The following is a 6,537-nucleotide window of genomic DNA, read 5'->3' as shown; positions in this document are numbered from 1 at the left end:
CTTCTTACTGAAGTTTACCACATGTCAAAACACTTCAAAATCTAAATATTTCATAAAAGAAAATGTGAGTAATAATAATGCATATAACTTTAGCTAAAGGAAAATTAAGTATGGCATCAGAAAATTGTTCTGGGTATCCACGTTTATTTTATAATGGGCCACAGACAGTGTCTTAATTTTCAGCATACCACGGTATCAGATAAGCGCCACCAGATTTCCATTGTTTAGATTGTTACTTCAGTGACAAGCTGAGGTTTTGTAAGAATATTGATATTTATTAAGCAGGGACAGCCTGCACAAATATTAAGAAACACACTGCCCAGATGAGCTTACAGTTTAAGGGGAAAATCTCACCCCTTCATTGACAACCATGATGATGCCCCCTAGGAATAGATTCAGTGCAGTTCCCTTGCACAGAGATTAGGAGCAGGATTTGGAGGATTACTCATAGGAAATTTGCATACCCTGTATGATACAAAGGCACAGTGAGGGGGGTGGGTGAGATTTGCTGCTATAATGTTCATTCTCACAGGGACTGGGAAATATTAGGACTATGGCATACTACTTCAGTCGCTAGACTGAATTGGACTCCATAAAATGAAGATCATTCTACCTCTTTTCTGTCAGTAACAGAAATTCAGTAGCTTTCTGATTACATGGACACATCTTGTTTTTTAAACCATTCCTTCTGTGACCTGCTCAGCTGCTGAGGTGGCTCTGCCACTTGGATCTTGTGTCTGCAGCTTCTGGTGTCCTCTTTATCAGTGATTGGGTGGACATATTTTTCTTCAGTCAGCATAGGAACACTATCAGCGGCACAGACTAGTAAACTGGAGTTGCTGAGACTTGGGAAAGGTGGAGGCTGCAGTGGCTGCATTACATTAGAACAGAGAAGAGTCTTCAGTGCCTCTGTAGTGAAATATCCCTGATGCTGCACACCACTGACCCATGAAGAAGAAAGCTCTCCTCACTGTAGACAAGAGAGTGGAAGTCAACCTGTGTCTTGTGGAAACTGGCTACCCTGGATAGTTTCCAGTCAACTGGGCACTACTATGGGAGCTGTTATGCAGATTTGCAGGGCAGTATTTAGCATGTTGCAGGAGCATGTGTTCCAGGTAGTCCATGTGCCAGAGGTCTTTGGAGGATTAAAACATGTGGGTTTCTCAAATGTCAGGAATCATTGATAGAACCCATGGGCCCATGCTGTGCCCCACACTTGATAAGTCCAGGACTACATTAACACCATGGCATATTACCTAGTGGATTGTGATGAAAGATTCATGAATGTGCACAGACAGATGGCTAGGCAAAGAGCATGATGTTAGAATTTTAAAAAACTGGACTTTTCAAATGTAGATATAGAGGAACTCTGTTCCCACCAATCAACATTGATACTGATGATGTTTCTGTCTCCACTTTGATTTCTGGGTAACTTCTATATCCACTTTTGGCATAGCCCATAAAACCTTTCCTTGACAGCATAAACCCAGAAAGCTGCAGATTCTGTTACACATTCAGGAGGTACAGTAGGATGATAGTGAAGTGTGCATTCAGGAGCCTGAAAGCAAAATGGAAGCAAAATGTCTGTTGACTTGCAATGGCTGTTTTGTGCCCAATGTAGCAATTGTTATAGCTTCCTGCTGCATTTGTCATGTGAAACCAAAGGTAAAGTTTTAAAAGAACAGTGAAGTGCCCAGGCAGCTGTATTGGCATCAGCCTATGAATGCTCAGAATGGCAAATGGTTGCACCTGTACTTGGTAACAGAGCCTGAAATACCATGCAGTGCATGTTATAAATTATTCGTAGACACACCTTCAAATTGATGGTATGGAGCAGTGGTGTGAATATTAACTTGTAGTTCGTAGCGTGTCATCTTTCACTGTGATGCTGTTGGATTTTCTTAATGTATCAAAAATAATCTGTATTATTCTCCTCTTTCTTTATCTGGTGAGGATTCTTATGGAGGATTGGATTAGTCTGTTATTGTGCTTCACAGGTGGAGGTCTTAGGGATGCATAAGCTTTTGTGCTGGCCTTCTGTTTGGGTGAATTTCACCCATGGTAAGGGAGAGAATTGACATCAGACAGGTATGTAAGAAACAGTATCACTGATGTGCAAAGACGATATAGTCTTTGTCATCAAAAATAAACTTTATTACACACTAACAATCTTCCAGGTCAGCTGCAATATTTAAAAAAGTAACATGTACAAAAGCAGGGCAATATATAAATACATTCTTACAAGTGCATGAAGCCAATCTGATCTGGATACAGTACACATTTTCTTTCCATGTCAAACAGTGGGAAAGTAGAGGGCAGCCAATGTACTATTTTAACTGAAGCCATAGTATGAGGCAGATTATGCATGACCATTTGTTGGATCAAAGCAGCAATTAATTTTACTTGCCTATTTTTAGCCCCTCTTCTCTGAAAGAAAACGCTAAAACACTCTTAAGAGACTGAATATAAAGCACTGTTGCAAGCCTTGAGAAACTATGACCTCCCAAACACAGAAAAAGCCATATTCACACTGAGCACATGTATATGTAAAGAATGGATGAAGTTATGCCATAAAAATAGTGAAGGAATGGATGTAAACCATACAACCTCAAGTTATGGCCATCTCTGAGTTATGAGTCTTTGCTTCCTGAAGGTCAAAGCCCTGTCAGAATATTCATTGGTTACAATCAGCTAGGATAAGGAAGAGCCCATGTTTTAGTGCCTCTCAATGAGATCTGTAAATAAAAAACATCACGCTTATTATTTTTTGCTTTTCTTTTATAATATTTTTTTCTTTTTAATGAAGAAGGCCTGAAAGATTTTTCCTCCAAAAAATTGTAAAGTGAGGTGGTTGGTGGTGGGAGGTTCTGCTTGTGTTTCTAATTAGAAATTTAGCTTTGGTCTAGCCAGGAAGACTCAGTAATGACTAGAGAATTAGTGAAATCATGATATCACAAAAGTCAAGAGACTAAAAGCCAAGCAACAGAGAGCGGAAACTATTTTAGTATGACAGCTTAAAATTCTTTGATTTTTCTTTGTTCATACCTATTTAATTTCATTGCATAAGGAACATTTGGGGAGAGGACTTCGCCTTCATTTAAGGTCTGAGCAGTCACAAGAAGCTCAGCAGATCCTCCAGTAAAACCATGGAAGACCAGTCCGTCATAGATACCAAGGCCAGAAGAGACTACATTGATCATATAGTCTGACTTCCTGTATAACTCAAGCCATAGAACTTCCCTGAAATAATTCCTGATACAACTAGAGCATATCTTTACCCCCACCTCCCAAATCCAGTTTTGATTTGTAAATTGTCAGTAATGGAGACTCCACCACAACTACTGGTAAATTATTCCAGTGATTAATGACCCTCACTGTTAAAAATGTACACCTAATGTCCAGTCTGCATTTCTCTGTCTTCAGCTTCCAACCATTGGATCTTGTTATGCCTTTGTCTGCTAGATTGAAGGTCCCATTATCAAATATTTGGTCCCCACATAGTTATTTAAAGACTGTGACCAAGTCGCCCCTTTAATCTTCACTTGTTAAAATTAATAGATTTTGCTCCTTGAGTCTATAATTATAAGGCATGTTTTCTAATCCATTAATCATTCTTATGGCTCTTCTCTGAGGCCTCTTCAATTTTTCAACATCTTTCTTGAATTGTAAACAACAGAACTTTACACAGTATTCCAGCAGTGGTCGCACCAGTGCCAAATACAGAGGTAAAATAACCTCTCTACTCCTACTGGAGATTGCCCTGTTTATTCATCCAAGGATGACATTAGCCTTTTTGGCCATAGCATTGCACTGGGAGCTCAGGTCCAGCAGATTATCTACCAACACCACCGTATCTTTTTCAGGGTCGTTGCTTCCTAGTAGAAATCTTGACTTGAAAGGTAAAAACAAGGAGAATTTTTTTTCAGATCCTTTCAAAACTTCTTTGTACATCATAAAGGTGCAAAAACGGCACAACCCCCTTTTTCTGGTTAATAAATATGCAGGCCACCTATAAGATGTCCACTCTGCATGTGCTATCATTTAACAGCAGTGGTGGACAGAACCAGAAATTAAGCATTGAAAGTGGAATGAAATGTGAGTTGCTATAGTTGGACAGATAACACTAACTGCAACAAGATTTAGAGATGTGTGTACTGTTAGACAAAATATTCTTTACCCATTGAATATCCTGTTGCAATTCACTCTTATTACTACTGTATTTTTAAGAAAAGCTTATTATTTCAAAGAAACATCAGTGGATGCCAACTATACTACAGTGCAATACGGTTACTGTTTTTTGGACAGGAATATTTAAATGCTCTCAAATGGTTAATAGTCTTGCCAGGAATAAAGTGCAGTTTACAAATGGTGTTAGGGAAATACAATTTTTACATGAAATATTTTCCATAATTGTCATGCCATTTTTTAAATAAAACTTTGTGCCATGCAATAGTATTTGTTTTTCTGCACTTTTTTATGATCTTTTGTTGAAAACAAAACCTAGTAAATGGAAGCAGAGGTAGTAGTGACAGTTCCTGGAATTATTCAGTAATGTATCTGCCATGTCTTTTATTATTATTATTATTCAACATGTTGTTACTAGAAGCTGCTACTTCACTGAATAAGAATCTGCATAAAATCATGCTGTGAACATGTGATCAGCTCTTTTGGGAGCAGAAATAGGTGTTTACTCCTTCCGACATGATTTATTTGATCATCTTCTCTAAGTACCATCCTCATGCCTGTACATCTCCATGTAAACCCTATGCTAAAATTACTTCTATAAAAAACATATACAGTACATATACTGGCTGGCTCATAAAATATCCATAATAAAATTTCATGAGACTTCTGCATTTATATAAGTTAAGACAGCGCAAGAAATAAAATAGAAACCAGAAGTGTTCTGGCCAACTTTAGGGGCCTAAAGTATTATGTAATTCCAGTCCAAGCAATCCAGCAATTTGAGTATTCCTGTCCAAAATTATCCCATGTTAAGAATATTTTCTCTTTTGGACTGTGCTTAAAAATAAAAATGAAAATTCTCTTATATGATCCAATCACCCCCCTTCATTATGGTAAAAGCATATTTTTCATGTTGTTATTACCATCATCCTGAAGATAGGCAAGCCAATATTAGAACATAGTGTAAAGATTTAAAATTCAGACTATATATATCAATCGTGGTTTGAGTTATGTATAGCAATAGCCTACAAGAGATTTTAAGAGTATGAACACACAATATTTAGCTGGTTAAATTTTAAAACAGATCATGTGAAATGTGACAAGTTTATTTTAAATATGTTTTGAATATTCAAGATGTAAATTTATGGAATCAGAATGATTGGTTTGTAATATTAGCTACTTCTGCGCATACTAATTATCCACTTTATTCACTGATCAGTTGACACCATAGCTGGCACTATTGATTTTAGAATTAGCTGTATCTTATTTTCATTTGGATAAAGACCCTTTACCTAACATAAAATCTATCATTTTCTGTCAGCTATTACCATATATTTTTCAAATGCTGAACCTACTTTTTTGTTTTGTATTTTGTTTTATAGACATGCTTTTTCTTAATTTTAAAATTAAGGCTGTATCTATTTAGATAACGTTTTGCACAAGGTTACTCTGCAAATTCTCTTGTAACATTCTGACAACCCAAATGGTTTAAAATGTTTTTATGCTCTGCAAAAGGAGATGACCCTTTAATTCTCACAAACTCATTAAAGGGTGGAGGTTGACTTTTCTGTGGCTCTGTTTAGCCTTGTCAAGTGCTTGAGGTTATGTAAAATAAACAAGGTTGATATCTTATTGCAACTGTTTGCAATTTATGATGTAAATTGATTGGGGAAGCAATCTCATGCCACAGAAGCCAAAAAAAGCATTTGGGAGAGTTCCGAAGTCTGAGTATTGCATTATTTGAAAGTTTCTCCATCTGATGGACTAAAGCTAGAGATGTGTAAGAGCCCAGATAAGATGTGCATCGTCCTTTCAGTCTGAAGCAGTAGTGTTTCACTAGCAGAGATCTTGCCTTCTCGCCCGCCTGCTATAAGAAAGTTTCGCTGCAAAGCTGCATTCGTGAGAGCTGGAAAATGTGGGAGAAATTCTTGCTTAAACTGAGCTGGTTGGGCGGGGGGGGGGTAGTTCAGAGTTGGAAGGGGGGGTTGACGCTAACAAACTCCGTGAATATTTGCTACACTTCTTACCTCCCAAAAAGAAGCACTTTGGGATCCTTTTCAAGCGAGCTCGGTGTCTGGGAACCCCCGGGGCTAGGCTCTCTCTGGCTCAACTGGCTGCTCCCCTTTGCTAACGCTGCCCTTTCCCTCCGCCCTGGGCTCGGGGTCGGGGCCGAGACGAGGAGAGTAAAGCTCACACCGCTCAGGGGCTCTCTCGCCAGTGCCTCGTGCTCCGCCCCAGCACCAGGTCTCTGCCTCCCGGCGGATGCCCGATGCTGCCTTTCCCAAGCCCCCCCGTGCATGACCCGCACAGACGATGCGAGCTACGCGCAAGCAAACCCTTGCTCTGAAGCCA

Source organism: Mauremys reevesii, linkage group 9, assembly GCF_016161935.1.
Source record: "Mauremys reevesii isolate NIE-2019 linkage group 9, ASM1616193v1, whole genome shotgun sequence".
In the NCBI taxonomy this organism is placed as follows: domain Eukaryota; kingdom Metazoa; phylum Chordata; order Testudines; family Geoemydidae; genus Mauremys; species Mauremys reevesii.
Note: the sequence above shows the minus strand (reverse complement) of the source record.